Source organism: Phyllobates terribilis, unplaced genomic scaffold (genome assembly GCF_046119375.1).
Source record: "Phyllobates terribilis strain yellow unplaced genomic scaffold, ASM4611937v1 Scaffold_8__6_contigs__length_399053987, whole genome shotgun sequence".
NCBI classification, from domain to species: Eukaryota; Metazoa; Chordata; class Amphibia; order Anura; family Dendrobatidae; genus Phyllobates; species Phyllobates terribilis.
The window spans coordinates 281,835,273-281,856,984 of NW_027362768.1; positions in this window are offsets into that span (position 1 = coordinate 281,835,273).

Genomic DNA, 21,712 nt, shown 5'->3' on the forward strand with positions numbered 1-21,712 from the left:
TAGCAGGCAGACGGGTTGACCAATGTGAACAAGCCAGATCACAAGTCACCATAGAATTTCTCCACCAGCTAATGATGAGGGGCATATCAGGGGCGTCAGCGCAGCGGTGTCTGACCGGAGTAGCATTTCACTTCCAACTACTGAATTGGGGAGATGTGACAAAGATTCATCATCAGACAATCCATAAAAGGGTGGAAAAGGGGTCAGCCAAGTCAGGAATGTAGACGTCCCGTCCCGTGTCACTAAAACTGATTTCTCACATCTTATACCTAACACCATTAACATGACACTCACAATTTGAAGCAACACTAATGTCTACTGCATTTGTGATCGCCTTCTTCGGGGCGCTATGTATAAGCAAATTAGTCCCTCAATCCAAAATTACCACCAGTGGACGCTTATTACACCAGGAAGTAGTCATAGCCAATAATGCAATACGTGTACGCATACACCAATCGAAAACGGTTCCAGCGGGCAGGGGTACTTGGGTACTTCTACAACCCACAAACGGTACACTGAGTCGGGTAACAATAGTAAAAACATATCTAACCATCAGATCACAAAGTAATTTCTTCGTATCACACATTGATGGAACGCCATTATCAAGATACCTGTTCCAAACTATATTTAATAAATGCATAACATCGGCAGGGAACCACCCCAAAGATTACGGGACACACTCATTCCGCATAGGTGCGGCCACGGAAGCAGCAAGAGCAGGACTGTCAGAAACGGAAGTTCAGAGGATAGGGAGATGGCGATCCACGTGTTTGGCGAGATACATAAGACCGGACTTGTTATCCTAACGTGGTTTGTTTCTTTTACAGGTGACGCTAAGCCAACAGTGTGAGTGATAGGCCACTCGTAAATATATTGGGCACAAAAAAGGGCGAAAGTCCGCCCAGGCGGGAGGAAAATAGAGTTTCATAACACATATTTCAACTGGAGAGGTATTAGAGGCCTGCTATGGCCACAGGTACTAATGGAGGTAATCAAGGTAGGGAGAGAGGCAAGAGGTCCGATCATCTTAGTTATACAGGCCGGGGGAAACAACCTAGGTCATCACAAGAGCGCATAACTAATGGCAATAATGAAACTAGACACTGAGCGCTTCAGAGAATTTTTCACAAAATTAGCTATAGTATGGTCAGAGATTGTGCCGATAGCGGTATGGCAAGGTGCGCGAGACATCACGGCCATCGAATGGACAAGGCGGGTAATAAATATTCGGATGGCAAAATTTAGAAGAGACAGAGGCGGTGTAGTGATACGACACCGACAACTGGAAGGAGATAAAGCAGGCCTCATACGGCCCGACGGTGTTCACTTAATAGATATTGGACTGGACATATTCCTGTCAGGACTCCAGGACGGAGTGGAACAAGCGTTAAGAGTGATGGGTGGGGGTCAGAGTCCTGCATACGAGTACGCTGGATCCTCCGTGGCCTGGAAATAGAAAGGACATGTTGGAGAGTTACACTTGTTGGCCAACTTGCCGGAGTGGGGACCCAGGGCATGCTGCAACAAGCTGAATTATTTTAGAAATAAAATGCCTTTCTAATGGAATGAGTATAAAGAGTTAATAAAGCTGTGACCGATCCTCACCCATCCAGTTGTAAGAGTTACATTATTGGGTTGTCCATGAAAGGGGGGCGGTAGGGGGGCTGAGCATCTGGGTTTGGTTGGGGGTCCCCACAGTCTGCCTAGGCTAGATTAATTTAAAAATTCTTATTAGATACACAGGCGGTGCAGCTTGCTTCGCAGCATGGCTACTACGCCCAAAGTATTGCCTAGGCTAGATGCAGTTAAAAATTCTACGCTGACTAGCAGACTCTGAAGATTTGGAGCAGACCTCTGAGTAAACAGCTCTTCAGACTCAACCATCTGTGTTACCCCAAGCCATAGTGTATGTAGTTTCTTACAGTTAAAAGGGGGGGTGCGACCCAACCCCCCAGGAATTGACGATGTCAACGTCACGTAAGACACAGCAAGGGGACTCCCAAAATTGTGGCACAGACACCACTTAACCCTAGAACGCATACCTGTGGCCTTGCAGGCCCGCCCAGTTAATTGTTTTCTATTTTCTGCAAGATTGCTTTAGTTAGAATTTTGAAACTCTAGGTATTCTTCATGTATATAGTTGTTTGTCATTTGAGTTTGAGTTATTCCATGTTATTTGCACACGGGCCTAAAGGGCCCCAGGTATGTGAAAGTGTAGATTTTTATGGTCATGCGTTCTAGGGTTAAGTGGCATCAATTGCCCCACTGTTGCTTAAAACGGTTGGTGAGGTGATTTTACCAAATCCCCAAGCTTTTAGTCTCCCAAGGATGACACAGGGGTAGAAATGTCCTTGCGAATCCATGATTTGATCATCTTTATGAACGTGAGTCTGTCTACATTCTCAGTGGACAGCCGCGTGCGCTTATCTGTCAGCACACCACCAGCAGCGCTGAACACACGTTCAGAGAGAACGCTGGCTGCATGGCATGACAAGATCTCCAAGGCGTGAGTGGCGAGCTCCGGCGATTTTTCAAGATTGGAATACCAAAATGAGCAAGGGTCCAGTGACACAGTCATGGCTTCGATGTTCACTTGGAGATTCTCCTGTACCATCCTCTCTAGGCATTGACTATGTGTCAGACTTCTTGTCTCCTGTGGCCTTGCAAAGGATGGCCTAAAAAAGTGGTGAAACGATTCCACAAAATTGCTGTTACCAGCAGATACTGTGTTACTGTTACTGTTTGAGTGATGAAGACTCGACAGTCCCACCGTTGGCAAGTTAGAAATGTGAGATTCACTACTAGAGATGAGCGTTGTTCTACTCGAACTGTTCGCCAATCTCAAATTCGAGCTGTTTTGGGCGGTGTTCGAGCCGTTCGGCGAACACGAACAATTTGAGAAAAATTTGGCTGTTCGAGGTTATGTTCGATAACTGTTCGTGCACCAAAATCATAACTGGATTTTTTCTCAGTAATGATGAAAAATAATGTTAATACGCAGTTTGAGTGTACAGCGGGGTGGGGGGAGGGGCAGGGGATGGATCTCTGCAGGAACAATGAAGATCTCCATTTTTTTTTCTCTTTCCCGCATTTGCAGTGGGGAGGTGCAATCTGTCAGCCTATCAGCAGCGCACACACGGAGCGAAGTGCTTTTTTTCACACAAGCAAGTGCATGTGTCATTGGCAGTGTATGTCACATGTCCTTGCCCTATAAGACCCAGCCATTTTCCCCGTCGCCACCATTTTCTCACTGCTGCAGCTGCGTGTTAGACGGCACCGCTGTTGCTGTGTGCGCTATACCTTGTTAATTTCAAGCCAATTTTCGCACAAATCTACAGATAGCTTGGGAGTAGGGAATAGTTGTGATTGCAGTCCTTTTAAGGACTAGGTTACAGCATTTCCTACGACTTTTATCAGGCAGGTCTGTGCTCTTAAATAGATAGATTGTGGGAGTAAAGACTAATTGTAATTGGAGTCCTTTTCAGGACTAGGTTACATCAGTTCCTATCAGTTTTTGCCAGGCAGGTCTGTGCCAGTGCTGTGCAAGTTTTTTTCACAGCATTTGGCTGAATCTAGCAAAGCTAATCCTTTTTGGCCTATTGCAGAGTGTGTTAGTCAGTGGAGTAGCCTATCTGTGTTGCAAGATATACCAACTGTGTATAGAATACCAATTTTTTTACTGCACCTAGTGAAGTAAAATCTTTTGGGCATAGCATCATTCTATTAGTCCATCTATACTGACCTCCATCAGGTTGCAAATTGAATATAATTTTTTTCTGCATCTAGCTCTGAAAAAATATTGGGCTTCTAGCTGTGTGTGGGACTTGTTCTATTAATCCATCTATACAGACCTCCATCAGGTTGCAAACTGAATATATTTTTTTCTGCATCTACCTCTGAAAAAATATTGGGCTTCTAGCTGTGTGTGGGACTTGTTCTATTAATCCATCTATACAGACCTCCATCAGGTTGCAAACTGAATATATTTTTTTCTGCATCTAGCTCTGAAAAAATATTGGGCTTCTAGCTGTGTGTGGGACTTGTTCTATTAATCCATCTATACAGACCTCCATCAGGTTGCAAACTGAATATATTTTTTTCTGCATCTACCTGTGAAAAAATATTGGGATTCTAGCTGTGTGTGGGACTTGTTCTATTAATCCATCTATACAGACCTCCATCAGGTTGCAAACTGAATATATTTTTTTCTGCATCTACCTCTGAAAAAATATTGGGCTTCTAGCTGTGTGTGGGACTTGTTCTATTAATCCATCTATACAGACCTCCATCAGGTTGCAAACTGAATATATTTTTTTCTGCATCTACCTCTGAAAAAATATTGGGCTTCTAGCTGTGTGTGGGACTTGTTGTATTAGTCCATCTATACTGACCTCCATCAGGTTGCAAACTGAATATATTTTTTTCTGTATCTACCTCTGAAAAAATATTGGGCTTCTAGCTGTGTGTGGGACTTGTTGTATTAGTCCATCTATACTGACCTCCATCAGGTTGCAAACTGAATATATTTTTTTCTGCATCTACCTCTGAAAAAATATTGGGCTTCTAGCTGTGTGTGGGACTTGTTCTATTAATCCATCTATACAGACCTCCATCAGGTTGCAAACTGAATATATTTTTTTCTGCATCTAGCTCTGAAAAAATATTGGGCTTCTAGCTGTGTGTGGGACTTGTTCTATTAATCCATCTATACAGACCTCCATCAGGTTGCAAACTGAATATATTTTTTTCTGCATCTACCTCTGAAAAAATATTGGGCTTCTAGCTGTGTGTGGGACTTGTTCTATTAATCCATCTATACAGACCTCCATCAGGTTGCAAACTGAATATATTTTTTTCTGCATCTACCTCTGAAAATATATTGGGCTTCTAGCTGTGTGTGGGACTTGTTCTATTAATCCATCTATACAGACCTCCATCAGTTTGCAAACTGAATATATTTTTTTCTGCATCTACCTCTGAAAAAATATTGGGCTTCTAGCTGTGTGTGGGACTTGTTCTATTAATCCATCTATACAGACCTCCATCAGGTTGCAAACTGAATATATTTTTTTCTGCATCTACCTCTGAAAAAATATTGGGCTTCTAGCTGTGTGTGGGACTTGTTCTATTAATCCATCTATACAGACCTCCATCAGGTTGCAAACTGAATATATTTTTTTCTGCATCTACCTCTGAAAAAATATTGGGCTTCTAGCTGTGTGTGGGACTTGTTGTATTAGTCCATCTATACTGACCTCCATCAGGTTGCAAACTGAATATATTTTTTTATGCATCTACCTCTGAAAAAATATTGGGCTTCTAGCTGTGTGTGGGACTTGTTCTATTAATCCATCTATACAGACCTCCATCAGGTTGCAAATTGAATATAATTTTTTTCTGCATCTAACCCAGCCAATAGTTTTGGCCTAATACCACAGTTTGGCCACTCAGCTCTGCTCGGTTCCCATCCATTGTTTTTTTGTGCAAACAACTCCAGAGTTGTGAATTAGTTAACCACCAAAATGAGTGGAAAAAGGCCTGCTGCTGGTGGAAAGGGGAATAGGCGTGTTGAGAAGGGGAAAAAAGGTTGTGTCCGTGGGGTAGGTGTTAAAGCAACAGTAACATCTGCAGAAGAAAGACCATCTTCCAGCCAAACTAAAATGTCTACTTCTTTTAGCGGACAATGTGATAAGATCCCTTTCTTACGGCCACGCCAATCGCTACAAATTCCAGATGAGGCACAAAAACAGCAGGTGCTTCAACGGATATCAAGTGCTCCTTTAAGTGGGCTCTCCTCCACATCAACTTCAACATCACAAATACTCCAGTCCTCAAAGGTGTCACCCCAATCGCACTTGCTTCCTCACAGCTCCCAAATCTCCAGCTGCCCGTCTGAGTATGAGGTAGAACAGATGGTTGAGTCTGCAGAGCTGTTTACTCATACTATAGCCTGGGAATCAGAGGTCGACTCCAGCGCTTCTGTGAATCCAGACGAGGAAATGATCTGCACTGATGCCCAGAATCTTTATGAGTCGGATCCAGGACCAGACGCAGAAGGTTCTGACCATAATGTAGACCCTCATTCCCAAACTGTAACTCCTGTTGGTGGAGACAATGAGGAAGACGATGATAAGACTCAAATACCTGATTGGAGCGACAACTTTAGTTTTTTGTCAGGGCAGGAACAGGTTGGCTCTGAGGACGACGGGTGTGATAACGCACAGGGTGATGATGATGAGGTTGGAGATCCCACTTACTGTCAACCCACAGTCAGCCAAGAGATGAGGTCAGCAGAGGAGGTGGAGGAAGATGCTAGTGACGACGAGGTCAGGTTGCGCCTTCCTGGACAGAGACGTAGTACTGGAAGCACGTCAACAACTGCATCCTCAAACACAACTCTGCCTCTCACCACAAGTCGTGGTGGCTCTTCAGGTCGCATGGGTGCTAAGCCTTGCATAGCCTGGGCATTTTTTCAGATCGATAAAGATGACCCAACTCGTGTTATCTGTAACATTTGTCAGCAAAAGCTAAGTAGAGGCCAAAAAATACATAGTTTGAGTACTTCATGCATGAACCGGCACATGGACATGAAGCATAAGTTGCAGTGGGAAGCTCAGTGTGCTACAATGTGGCCTAGCCGGCCGGGCCAACCACCGTCTGCCATATCTTGTGCATCCGCGGCCTCTTCATCCTCTGTGACTGGGGGGACAGCAGTCACACCTGTTTTGGGGCGCAGACCTGCCACCTGTTTACCCGCAACAGCCAGCGTGATTGGCAGGTCATCATTTTCTTTGGAGGTGGTAACACCAGCTGGTGTTGAGCGCTGTCCGACATCGATAGCACCACCTTTGGATCAAGGCAACCTAACATGTCCGCCTGCATCTTCCTCACAGACCGGCAGTTTGCCGGGGACACCCTTATCAACCCCGTCTAAGCACAATAGCCAGCCCTCGGTCCCTCAGATGTGGACAAGTAAAAGACCATTTCCTCCTAGCCATGAGAAAGCTAAGAGGTTGAATTTCACCATCTGCAAGCTCTTGGCTACAGAAATGCTGCCTTTCCGCCTGGTGGACACAGAGGATTTTCGAGACCTCATGTCCGTCGCAGTGCCCCAGTACCAGATGCCCACTCGGCACTACTTCTCAAAGAAAGGTGTGCCTGCGCTCCACCAGCATGTCGCACACAACATCACCGCTTCTTTGAGAAACTCTGTGTGTGACAGGGTGCATTTCACCACAGACACTTGGACGAGTAGGCATGGACAGGGGCGTTACATGTCGCTGACTGGGCACTGGGTAACTATGGTGACAGCAGGACAAGGGGCTGCTGTCCAAGTCTTGCCGTCCCCACGAGTTGTGCGTCAATCCTCTTTATGTCAAAGTTCCTCCACTGCTTCTGCCTCCTCAACCTCCTCTCGGTCTTCCACCTGCACCCAAAGCCTGTCTGGTCATGCCACAAGCTTTCTAACTGCGCAGAAGGGATCCTGCACACCTCCTTACTATGCTGGCAGTAGGGCTCAACGTCATCAGGCGGTTTTTACATTGAAATGTCTGGGAAATGTGAGTCACACAGCTGAGGAGTAGTGGTCAGCTCTGGAGAACCAATTTCATGAATGGTTGTCTCCACTGGACCTGAAACCAGGGAAGGCCGTGTGCGACAATGCTGCAAACCTGGGTGCGGCCCTTCGCCGGGGCAATGTCACACACGTGCCTTGTATGGCTCACGTGTTGAACCTGGTTGTCCAGCAATTTTTAGCCCACTATCCCAGACTAGATGGCCTTCTGCAGAGGGCACGGTCGCTGTGTGCTCACTTCCGCCGTTCGCATCCCGCAGCTCAGCGACTTACATCTCTACAGAAGTCGTTGGGCCTGCCACTTCACCGGCTAAAATGTGATGTGCCTACCCGGTGGAATTCAACTCTGCACATGTTGCAGCGACTGTGGCAGCCCTGGTGCAATACGTTCTGACGTATAGCCTGGGCCAACGAGATTCAGAGGTGGGGCAAATCACGCTGGAGGAGTGGTCTCAGATCAGGGACCTATGCACCCTTCTGCACAGTTTTGAAATGGCGACGAAGATGTTTAGTGCTGACGATGCCATTATCAGCATGACTATTCCGGTGATTTACATGCTGGAGCACATGTTAAACAGAATTCGGAGTCAGGTGGTGGCACAAGAGGAGGTGGAGGAAGTAGAGGAGGAGGAGTTGTATGCGGAAGGGCTAACATCTGCAAGGTCCAGACGGTCGGCAGCACCAAGGCGGCAGGCATGTGAGGGTGGGGGAGATGGTTTTACCAGGGCGCATGGTAGCAGCCAAACTAATGAGGAAGGTGCAGGAGCCCAGGAAGAAGTGGAGGACGAACTGATGGAAGACTCATCAGATGAGGGAGACCTTGATCACATTTCTGTTGTGCGAGGTTGGGGGGAGAGGACAGAGGAAGGAAGCATGATTGTTACCTCGCCACCAACACAACAGGGACTTGGTGCTCCTGGATGCGCAACACACATGAGTGCCTTCTTGCTGCACTACCTGCAACATGACCCTCGAATTGTGAGAATTAGAAATAATCCTGACTACTGGGTTGCCACACTGTTAGATCCCCGGTATAAAAGTAAATTTGCAGAAATTATTCCTGCCATAGAAAGGGATGCATGCATGCAGGAGTATCAGCAGAGACTGTTGCAGAATCTTACATGTCCTTTTCCACAAAATACCAGTGGTGCACGTAGTGAATCTCACAGTTCCAACTTGCCAACCTTGGGACCGTCAAGTGTTCAGCACTCAAACCGTAACAGAACCACAGTATCTGCTGGTAACATCAATTTTGCGGAATCATTTCACCACTTTTTTAGCCCATCCTTTGCAAGGCCACAGGAGACAAGAAGTCTGACACATAGTCAACGCCTAGAGACGATGGTACAGGAGTATCTCCAAGTAAACATTGAAGCCACGACTGTGTCACTGGACCCTTGCTCTTTTTGGGCTTCCAATCTGGATAAATGGCCGGAGCTAGCCACTTACGCCTTGGAGATCTTGTCATGCCCCGCAGCCAGCGTTCTGTCTGAACGTGTGTTCAGCGCTGCTGGTGGTGTGCTGACAGATAAGCGCACGCGGCTCTCCACTGATAATGTAGACAGACTCACGTTCATAAAGATGAACAAATCATGGATCCGAAACGACTTTTCTACCCCTGTGTCATCCTGGGGAGAGTAAAAGCTTGATGATTGGTTAAAATCACCCTACCAACCGTTTTAAGCTTTCAAATTACTAATCATGTTTATCTGTATCTTGGCTGGAAAATAATTTGGGCTTTGTAGCAGTGTGCAGCACTGATTCTATTAGGCCATCTATAATAAGCTCCACCAGATTTAAAATTACTAATCATGTTTATCTGTATCTTGACTGGAAAATAATTTGGGCTTTGTAGCAGTGTGCAGCACTGATCCTATTAGGCCATCTATACTAAAGCTTCACCAGATTTAAAATTAATAATAATTTTTAGCTGCATCTAGCCCGGAAAATAATTTTGGGGCTCCGAGATGCGCAAGACACATAAGTGCCTTCTTGCTGCACTACCTGCAGCATGACCCTCATATTGTCAGAATTCAAAGTAATCATGACTACTGGGTTGCCACACTCTTAGATCCCCCAAACTTTTCGATCAACCTTTTCATTTTAATAAAGACCAAAAAAATGGTCATTTTTGAAATTATAAGCATTAGCAGGTTGTTAGAAACTGAAATCAAACAGTTTTCAACTCAAAACTTTATTCTAGGTGATGTTACATTTTCACATAGGACCCCTTGTTCGAAAGGAGCTTCTGAACTCTCTCGTCCATTGAATTTGTCAGGTTTTGGATGGTTTCTGCTTCAATTGTTTTGCATGAGGACAGAATACACTCCCAGAGCTGTTGCTTAGATGTGAACTGCCTCCCGCCATCATAGACACTCCTTTTAATGATGCTCCAAAGGTTCTGAATGGGGTACAGGTCAGGGGAGCATGGGGGTCACACCATAAGTTTGTCCCCTTTTATGCCCATATTAGCCAGAGATGCAGATGTTTTATGTGCAGCATGAGATGGTGCATAATCATGCAGAAAAATGATCTTGCTGTGAAATACACGGTTCTTCTTCTTGAACCATGGCAGGAAGTGCTGTTTGAGAAAATCCACATACATTATGGAGTTCATCTTTAGCGCCTTCAGGGATCCTAAAGGGGCCGACAATCTCTCTCCCCATGATTCCAGCCCAAAACATTACTCCACCTCCTCCTTGTTGGCGCTGTAGCCGTGTTTGCGTGGGGTGTCCATCAACCAGCCATCCTCCACTCCATCCGTCTGGACCATCGAGCGCTGCACGGCACTCATCCGTGAACAAAACAGTTTTGAAATCAGTCTTCATGTAATGTTTGGCCCACTGGAGCCGTTTCTGCTTGTGTGAAGTGGATAGAGGAGGTCGACAGGATGGCGTATGCACAGCTGCAAACCTCTGAAGGACCCTGCATCTTGTTGTTCGGGGGACGTTGGAGGCACAAGCAGCTTCAAAAACTTGTCTGCTGCTATGACAAGGCTTTTTTGCCGCTGCTCTTTCAACCTGACGTAATTGCCTGTAGGAAAGAGTCCTCAATTTGCCCTTATCAGCACGCACACGTGTGTACTGTGAATCAGCTACATACTTCTTGATTGCCAAGACACTTCATCCTGATCATCACACAATGTTGATTGTAGTCATGCCTTGACCTAAACACTCCACAATTTGTTGCTTCTCAGCAGCCGACACATCCTTTTTCTTTCCCATTTTGGCAGAAAATGTAGGCTGCTTAATAATGTGAGACAGCCTTCTTAAGTAGTCTTGCCTTTCATTGGACACACCTGCCAAACTAATTAGCACAGGTGTCTGCAATTGCTTACAGTGATATAAAGAGCCCTGACACACATCACCATCAATGAGTTTAACTGACAAGCAAACAAATTCTTCCCTTATCACTCCTAAACACTTTTTGCATAATAATTTGGAACGCAGTGTACATGTGCTTTTCCACAAAACACCAGTGGTTCACGTAGTGAATCTTACAGTTCTAACTTGCCAACCGTGGTCTGTATGGAGTTGTTCAATAAAGGGCCCAAAATTAAGATAACATAGATGGGAGAGGTCTATGAATAGGAATTCCTAAGTATTTGATACCCTGTGAGGGCCAGGCAAAGGGAAAGTTGGACTGGATGGAATCCTATATGGATTTGGGGAGGGAGACATCGAGGGCCTCAGACTTCGCTGCATTGATTTTAAAATTTGACCATGTAACAAAGTGATCTATTTCAGCCATAACAGCATGGATGGATATATGTGATTGAGTGATATATACAAGGACATCATCAGCAAATAGAGAGCACTTGTACTCGGTGCCTCCCACCTCAATCCATCTAATATTGGGGTTATGGCGAATTGATGAGAGCAGGTGCTCCGTCACTAGGATGTATAAGAGAGGGGACAGAGGACATCCCTGCCTTGTCCCATTGGTGATTGTGAAAGGTGATGAAAATGTTCTGATGCACCCCCTGGGCCTTGGGACACCCGGAGCCGGACCCTTTTTGGTGGATGCTGGTGGTTGTAGTCTTCGTGGCGGCGACCCGGTTCCGTGGCTCAGGGTGGTCAAACCAGTGGCGGAACTATTTATGTGGTTTTGATGTTTAAATGTCCGACTACGCCACCCGTGGATTGCGGTCAGAGTGAACCGCCGCTGCAGGGCAGACCGCTGAGGCTGGTGTTGTGGGTGCAGCAGAGCGTAGCATAACTCCGCACGGGAGGAGTATAGCCTCAGGGCAGTGTATGCGGAGGATGGGGGTGATGGTGCAGGGCCTCCTCTTGGTAAACTTGGCGCCAGTTTCCCTGACCCTATGTGGTGCCTTCCTAGCGGGTGTAGCGAGGGGCTGCGCCACATAAAATGTCAAAGCCTCCGGTTTCTAGCTGAGGGACGTTTCCTGCCTCCACTAGTTTCGGGGACCGGTCTCCCCCTTTGGCCTGACCCCTCCACGCAGGTGGATTCGGGCGTGCGGTGGCGACTCGCCCGTCCGCACCCCTGGGATCCCTTCATTCCTCGTTCCTGGAGCCTTCTCCGCTCCTCTTCCTTCCTTCTCCCTCTTCCAGGCCTGGGCCTCTGTTACTAGGCCCGCCTCCGGAGCAGAGCTCATGCAGAGCCCCTGCTCCCTGCCACTTCTGCTCAGACTTCACTGCACTGAACTAAGATGGTGCCCACCTTTTATACTCCCTTCTCAATGCACCCAGGAACTGCTTCCTCCCTGCTCCTGCACTACAGGGTTCCCCTTCCTCATCCAGGGACAGGGACTGTCGTGCCCATCTCAGAGGCATATTGGTCGCCCTGCCCCACGGCAATGTGGTGTAATGCATGCAGGTGTCGGGTCCTGATCCACACTCCATCCTTACCTGAGAGTGAGATATCACACCTCTGGGTGAGGTGCAATACCTCTGTAGCAACCGAGCCCTCAGGGTGCTACAGTTCCATTTATCTTCAGCCTAGGTGACGTATTGTGATACAGGGCCGTGATTTTGGCTATAAAAGGGTCCCCTAGACCCCTACCCCAAGCTTTTTAAGAGAATCATATATGGCGTGCCAGGAGACTCTATGGAATGCTTTCTCAGCATCCAACGAGAGTATCTAATTACAAATTTTTAACTGCATCTAGCCCAGGAAATACTTTGTGCCTAGTAGCAGTGTCTGCTAGTCAGCGATTATCCCGGCTGTTAAGCAAGCTACACCACCTGTAGTTTAGACACTTAATTTTTTCAAAGGAAATGCTTCGGGACCATGGGATACTCAGTGAAGAGCATCATGAGGCACCCCAAGGCATAGGGGCTGGGACTGGCAGTAGGATGCCTTGCGGTGGACAGCCAAGCTCGATCCTTATAAAAGCTTTTTAACTGCAGCAACTTTAGTGGACGCTACTGGAGCTGGAATTACGCGGCTGCTGGCATGAGACTTGCCCTCCAATAGATCCTTGTAAATGGATTTAAAGTGTATTCATTCAAATTAGAGAGACAATTTAAATTAAAAAGCTTAGAGCTGCCTACACCACAGGGGAGCTCGCTCGACCCACCAGCGGACAGGCACCAGTATTGGGAGAGGGGGGCTGGCCATCAGGGTTCACCGCGGCTCTGGCACAAACCCGGCGACACGGAGGTGGCACGGGCAGGAGCGGACTGGCCGTGTCGGCTTCTCACTTTTTGGATTTTAGAAGGGCATGACATGCCTATATCTGTGTCTCCCCCTCCTTTTACTCCTCCACCTCTTTTATTTTCGCATGAGTATATGTACTTGTCACTTTTCCATGTGTTAGTTATGTCTTCTGAGCAGTTTGTCAGCTTTTGGACACCTTTGACGGTGTTTTCTATGTGTTTCTATGTGTTTTTGTTTGCCTGCCAATGGTTTTAACGGTGTTCGAAGGTGTTCGACGAACAGTTCGACGAACAGTTCGGCGAACACACGGGTGTTCGACGAACCGAACCGAACTCGAACACTACGGGGGTGGCTCAACACTATTCACTACGTGCACCACTGGTGTTTTGTGGAAAAGCACATGTAAGATTCTGCAACAGATACTCCTGCATTCGTCAATACCTTTTTATGGCAGGAATTATTTCGGCAAATATACTTTTGTACCAGGGATCTAAGAGTGTGGCAACCCAGTAGTCGGGATTACTTCGAATTCTGACAATCCGGGGGTCATGTTGCAGGTAGTGCAGCAAGAAGGCACTCATGTGTCTTGCGCATCCAGAAGGACCAAGTCCTTGTTGTGTTGGTAGCGAGGTAAGAATCATGCTTCCTTCCTCTGCCCTCTCCCTCCAACCTCGCACAACAGAAATGTGATCAAGGTCTCCCTCATCTGATGAGTCTTCCATGCCCATTGCCAGTTCGTCCTCCACTTCTTCCTCGGCTCCTGCACCTTCCTCAACAGTTTGGCTGCTACCATGCGCCCTGGTTAATCCCTCTCCCCCACCCTCCCATGCCTGCCGACTTGGTGCTGCCAACCATCTGGACCTTGGAGATGTTATCCCTTCCGCATACGACTCCTCTACTTCCTCCACCTCCTCTTGTCCCACCACCTGACTCCGAATTCTGTTTAACATGTGCTCCAGCATGTAAATCACCGTAATAGTCATGCTGATAATGGCATCGTCAGCACTAAACATGTTCGTTGCCATTTCAAGACTGTGCAGAAGGGTGCATAGGTCCCTGATCTGAGACCACTCCTCCAGCGTGATTTGCCCCACCTCTGGATCTCGTTGGCCCAGGCTATACGTCAGAACGTATTGCACCAGGGCTTGTCGGTGCTGCCACAGTCGCTGCAACATGTGCAAAGTTGAATTCCACCGTGTCGGCACATCGCATTTCAGCCGGTGAACTGGCAGGCCCAACGACTTCTGTAGAGATGTAAGTCGTTGAACTGCGGGATGCGAACGGCGGAAGTGAGCACACAGCGACCGTGCACTCTGCAGAAGGCCATCTAGTCCGGGATAGTGGGCTAAAAATTGCTGGACAACCAGGTTCAACACGTGAGCCATACAAGGCACGTGTGTGACATTGCCCCGGCGAAGTGCCGCACCCAGGTTTGCAGCATTGTCGCACATGGCCTTCCCTGGTTGCAGGTCCAGTAGAGACAACCTTTCATGAAACTGGGTCTCCAGAGCTGACCAAAACTCCTCAGCTGTGTGACTCACATTTCCCAGACATTTCAAAGTAAACACTGATGCGTTGAGCCCTGCTGCCAGCATAGTAAGGAGGTGTGCAGGATTCCTTCTGCGCAGTTAGAAAGCAGGTGGCATTACCAGACAGGCTTTGGGTGCAGGTGGAGGACCGAGAGGAGGTTGAGGAGGCAGAAGCAGTGGAGGAAGTTCGAGATAAAGAGGATTAACACACAACTCGTGGGGACGGTAAGACTTGGACAGCAGCCCCTTGTCCTGCTGTCACCATAGTTACCCAGTGCCCAGTCAGCGACATGTAACGCCCCTGTCCACGCCTTCTCGTCCAAGTGTCTGTGGTGAAGTGCACCCTGTCACACACAGAGTTTCTCAAAGAAGCGGTGATGTTGTGTGCGACATGCTAGTGGAGCGCAGGCACACCTTTCTTTGAGAAGTAGTGCCGACTGGGCATCTGGTACTGGGGCACTGTGACGGACATAAGGTCTTGAAAATCCTCTGTGTCCTCCAGGTGGAAAGGCAGCATTTCTGTAGCCAACAGCTTGTAGATGGTGAAATTCAACCTCTTAGCTTTCTCATGGCTAGGAGGAAATGGTCTTTTACTTTTCCACATCTGAGGGACCGAGGGCTGGCTGTTGTGCTTAGACGGTGTTGAGTAGGGTGTCCCCGGCAACTGCCGGTCTGTGAGGAAGATGCAGGCGGACATGTTAGGTTGCCTTGATCCAAAGGTGGTGCTCTCGATGTCGGAGAGCGCTCAACACTAGCAGGTGTTTCCACTTCCCAATGAACTGACGACCTGCCAATCACACTGGCTGTTGCGGGTAAAGAGGTGGCAGGTCTGCGTCCAAAAACATGTGTGACTGCTGTCCCCCCAGTCACAGAGGATGAAGAGGCTGCGGATGCACAAGATGGGGCAGACGGTGGTTGGCCCAGCCGGCTAGGCCGCATTGTAGCACACTGAGCTTCCCACTGCAACTTATGCTTCATATCCATGTGACGGTACATGCATGAAGTACTCAAACTATGTATTTTTTGGCCTCTACTTAGCTTTTGCTGACAAATATTACAGATAACACGAGTTGGGTCATCCTTATCGATCTGAATAAATGCCCAGGCTATGCAAGGCTTAGAGCCCATGTGAACTGAAGAGCCACTACGACTTGTGGTCAGAGGCAGAGTTGTGGTTGAGGATGCAGTTGTTGACGTGCTTCCAGTACTCCGTCTCTGTTCAGGAAGGCGCAACCTAACCTCGTCGTCAATAGCATCTGTGATGCCCCGCTGCGCTTGGTATCACAGATCCTACAAGAGTGCATTGATGGAATCCTCCACAAGAGGCCCCCATAAACATTCACACATCTCCACCTTCCACCTCAGACCAGCAGAGGGAGCCCGTTAGGGATATAAATAGGGAAGGTGGAGCTAGGCAGTTCAGTTCCTCTGAAGAGTTCCTGCAGTAGAGAAGCCTAAGAGAGGTCAGTCTGCAGTGGAGCTCAGTCTAGTCTAGAGAACGCAGTTAATAGTTCAGCAGTGGAGCACGAGGCTCCTGCTTGCTAGATTCAGGGAGCCCAGATAGAGCTTAAGGTGTGCCGGTGCCGTAAGATCAGTGAAGCGCGGCAAGCTGCCGTTAGTGTGTATAGCCTAGTGAGGGCCCGAGTAGGCCGAAGCCGAGTGGCGAGTTAGTACATAAGGGGCAGAGGAGCTTAACCAGCTCACCCCGAAGCATTTACCGGACACAGGATCCGAGCTTACCGGTATCTCTATGACCCAGTAAGGCATAACCGGAATCCCTGGAGAACTACAAGTCCCAGGATCGCTAAGGTGCTGATATGTAACAGAGCCAGGAGACGCTTAGGCCCCGCATACTGGGAGCGTGAACTCCAAGAGAAGGCCCTACCACAAGGTCAGCCAGCGCAGGACAGAGACAAAGTTAGGCCTAGCTCCAGGCAGGTCAGAAACTTACTACGCAGAGGCAAGAAACAGGAGGCCCTACACCCGCTCATTGGGGAGGATCCTGATATGCACCCTTCACCCTACAGTGCTCCGGGATGTGCCTGAATTTCCACCAGTAAAAGGTACTGAAGTGACTACCGTGTCCGTTCCCGTTCTTGCTCTGACCCAGCTGGGTCTCGCCTGTCCTGCATTCCCCCTGCATACGCTGCCCTGAGACCTAGCTCCACCTGTGGGGAGCTATACCATCGAGCTGCCTTATCACCGGCCTCAGTGGACTGCTGCAGCGCTGGTGCTTGTCACCAGATACCACAGGTGGCGTCATGAACTCTTATAAAATTAACAATTATCCACCCTTTTAAAGAGAGACCCCAGGGTACGGGCCAGGGAGCCGACCACCGCGACATCCCCAAGGCCAGGCAAATGCCCGGGTACCGAGTCATCCCCATCCCCAGGGCTAGTCACATCCTCCTCCACCTCCTCTGCTGACCTCATCGACTGTCTGACTGTGGGTTGACAGTAAGTGGGATCTCCAACCTCGTCATCATCACCCTGTGTGTTATCACACCCGTCGTCCTCAGAGCCAACCTCTTCCTGCCCTGACCGAAAAGTCAAGTTGTCGCTCCAATCAGGTATTTGAGTCTCATCATCGTCTTCATCATTGTCTCCACCAACAGGAGTTACAATTTGGGAACAAGGGTCTACATTATGCTCAGAACCTTCTTCATCTGGTCCTGGATCCAACTTATAAAGATTCTGGGCATCGGATCAGATCATTTCCTCATCTGGATTAACAGAAGCTCTGGAGCAGACCTCCGTTTCCCAGGCTATAGTATGAGTAAACAGCTGGGCAGACTCAGCCATCTGTGTTACCCCATACTCAGACGGGCAGCTGGAGACTTGGGAGCTGTGAGGGAGCAAGTGCGATTGGGGTGACACCTCTGAGGACTGGAGTATTTGTGATGTTGAAATTGAGGTGATGGAGAGCCCACTTGAAGGAGCACTTGATATCCGTTGAAGCACCTGCTGTTTTTGTGCCTCATCTAGAATTTGTAGCGATGGGCGTGTCCGTAAGAATGGGATCGTATCACATTGTCCACGAAAAGAAGTCGACATCTTAGTTTGGCTGGAAGATGGTCTTTCTTCTGCAGATGTTACTCCCCCCCCCACCGTGGGGGGCCTCGACCCACCGGCGGACAGGCACCAGTATTGGGATAGGGGGGCTGGCCGTCAGGGTCCACCGCGGCTCTGGCACAAACCCGGCGACACAGAGGTGGCACAGGCAGGAACGGACTGGCCGTGTCGGCTTCTCACTTTTTGGATTTTAGAAGGGCATGACATGCCTATATCTGTGTCTCCCCCTCCTTTTACTCCTCCACCTCTTTTCTTTTCGCATGACTATATGTACTTGTCACTTTTCCATGTGTTAGTTGTGTCTTCTGAGTAGTTTGTCAGCTTTTGGACACCTTTGAAGGTTTTTTCTATGTGTTTCTATGTGTTTTTGTTTGCCTGCCATTGGTTTTAACGGTGTTCGAAGGTGTTCGACGAACAGTTCGACGAACAGTTCGGCGAACACACGGGTGTTCGACGAACCGAACCGAACTCGAACACTACGGGGGTGGCTCAACACTACTTAGAACAGCTTCATTTTCCCAGTAGAGGCGGCAATCTGAATAAGCTGCCGCTTCAAATTGAAACTAAATGGATCATTCGACTGAATGCTAATGGTCCATTGGGCTTAAATGATCGTCTGGATTTTTCTATGTTTTTATGATTCTGTTCTGATTTGTGTTTTTTTATTTTGTGATCATGTGTTCTTGCTTAATTTGTATATAAAGGATGTGATGTCATGTTTTGTGTGTAACACAGACCTGTAGAAGCGTCTTCACGCGAAACAGCTGTTATCTGCTTTTTTCTTCCCCGCTCTCCCTGCTTGCCGGACTTTTTATTCTTATGGAATAAAGATACTGCTTTTAAGGACTGGTGAGTGCAGCTCATTTTTCTTTCTTATGGTTATGATTTGCGACTGTTTGACAGCTTTAATACGTGTGAGCACTGCTGGCATGTTTTAAAGCTGTCAAACAGGCGCAAATCATGTTCACGGAGCGAGGAAAACTTTTCTCATTTAAAGATTTTTCTGTATTTTCCTGACTATGAAAATTGTACATTCACACTGAAGGCATCAAAACTATGAATTAACACATGTGGAATTATATACTTAAAAAAGTGTGAAACAACTGAAAATATGTCTTATATTCTAGGCTCTTCAAAGTAGCCACCTTTTGCTTTGATGACTGCTTTGCACACTCTTGGCATTCTCTTGATGAGCTTCAAGAGGTAGTCACAGGAAATGGTTTTCACTTCACAGGTGTGCCCTGTCAGGTTTACTAAGTGGGATTTCTTGCCTTATAAATTGGGTTGGGACCATCAGTTGTGTTGTGCAGAAGTCTGGTGGATATACAGCTGATAGTCCTACTGAATAGACTGTTAGAATTTGTATTATGGAGAGAAAAAAGCAGCTAAGTAAAGAAAAATGAGTGGCCATCATTACTTTAAGAAATGAAGGTCAGTCAGTCCGAAAAATTGGGCAAACTTTGAAAGTGTCCCCAAGTGCAGTTGCAAAAACCATCAAGCGCTACAAAGAAACTGGCTCACATGAGGACCGCCCCAAGAAAGGAAGACCAAGAGTCACCTCTGCTTCTGAGGATAAGTTTATCCGAGTCACCAGCCTCAGAAATCACAGGTTAACAGCAGCTCAGATTAGAGACCAGGTCAATGCCACACAGAGTTCTAGCAGCAAACACATCTCTACAACAACTGTTAAGAGGAGACTTTGTGCAGCAGGCCTTTATGGTAAAATAGCTGCTAGGAAACCACTGCTAAGGACAGGCAACAAGCAGAAGAGACTTGTTTTGGGCTAAAGAACACAAGGAATGGACATTAGACCAGTGGAAATCTGTGCTTTGGTCTGATGAGTCCAAATTTGAGATCTTTGGTCCCAACCACCGTGGCTTTGTGCGACGCAGAAAAGGTGAATGGATGGACTCTACATGGCTGGTTCCCACCGTGAAGCATGGAGGAGGAGGTGTGATGGTGTGGGGGTGCTCTGCTGGTGACACTGTTGGGGATTTATTCAAAATTGAAGGCATACTGAACCAGCATGGCTACCACAGCATCTTGCAGCGGCATGCTATTCCATCCGGTTTGCGTTTAGTTGGACCATCAATTATTTTTCAACAGGACAATGACCCCAAACACACCTCCAGGCTGTGTAAGGGCTATTTGACCAAGAAGGAGAGTGATGGGGTGCTACACCAGATGACCTGGCCTCCACAGTCACCAGACCTGAACCCAATCGAGATGGTTTGGGGTGAGCTGGATCACAAAGTGAAGGCAAAAGGGCCAACAAGTGCTAAGCATCTCTGGGAACTCCTTCAAGATTGTTGGAAGACCATTTCCGGTGACTACCTCTTGAAGCTCATCAAGAGAATGCCAAGAGTGTGCAAAGCAGTCATCAAAGCAAAAGGTGGCTACTTTGAAGAACCTAGAATATAAGACGTATTTTCAGTTGTTTCACACTTTTTTGTTAAGTATATAATTCCACATGTGTTAATTCATAGTTTTGATGCCTTCAGTGTGAATGTACATTTTTCATAGTCATGAAAATACAGAAAAATCTTTAAATGAGAAGGTGTGTCCAAACGTTTGGTCTGTACTGTATGTGTGACATACAGTGTGCAGGGAATCCAGTATATCAGACATGGGTTGGAACTTTCCGGTCATCGGTGGCGGGGGCCATGCCCGTTGCCTGGCGCACTGATACTGCGAATAGGAAATATGCCTGTGAATGTGCGGGGGTTACCGCAGGCATTTTACTGTTGCCTCACATAGTTTTTAAGGTTGAAAGAAGAAAAAGTCCATCTAGTTCAACCCATAGCCTAACATGTTGATCCAGAGGAAGGCAAAAAAAAACACGTGGCAAACATTAAGCTCCACATTGGGGAAAAAAATTCCTTCCTGACTCCATACGACAATCAGACTAGTTCCCTGGATCAACACCCTATCAAGGAATCAAGTATATATAATCTGTAATATTATACTTTTCAAGAAAGGCATCCATGCCCTTCTTAAATTTTAATAGTGAATCACTCATTACAACATCATGTGGCAGAGTTCCATAGTCTCACTACTCTTACAGTAAAGAATCCGCGTCTGTGATTATGATTAAACCTTCTTTCCTCCAGACGTAGAAGATGCCCTCTTGTCCCCGTCTCAGGCCTCAGAGTAAAAAGATCAGTAGAAAGGTCTTTGTACTGTCCCCTCATATACTTGTACATAGTAATAAGATCACCCCTAAGCCTTCGTTTTTCCAAAGTAAATAACCCCAAGTGTAATAACCTGTCTTGGTATTGCAGACCCCCCAGTCCTCTAATAACCTTGGTAGCTCTTCTCTGCACCCGCTCTAGTTCAGCTATGTCTTTCTTATACACCGGAGACCAGAACTGTACACAGTATTCTAAGTGTGGTCGCACTAGTGACTTGTATAGAGGTAAAATTATGTTCTCCTCATGAGCATCTATGCCTCTTTTAATGCATCCCATTATTTTTTATGTGCCTTTGCAGCAGCTGCCTGACACTGGCCACCAAACGTGAGCTTTTCGTCCACCAATACACCCAGGTCTTTTTCAGTTACAGTTTTGCCAATTGATTTACAATTAAGCATATAATTATACATTTTATTTCCTCTGCCCTAGTGTATTACCTTACATTTATCCCCATTAAAGCTCATTTGCCATTTATCAGCCCAAGCTTCTAGTTTACATAGATCTTCCTGTAATATAAAATTGTCCTCCTCTGTATTGATTACCCTGCAGAGTTTAGTGTCATCTGCAAATATTGAAATACTACTCTGAATGCCCCCTACAAGGTCCTTAATAAATATGTTAAAAAGAAGCGGGCCCAATACTGACCCCTGTGGTACCCCACTGTTAACTGCGACCCAGTCTGAGTGTGTTCCATTAATAACCACCCTTTGTTTCCTATCACTGAGCCA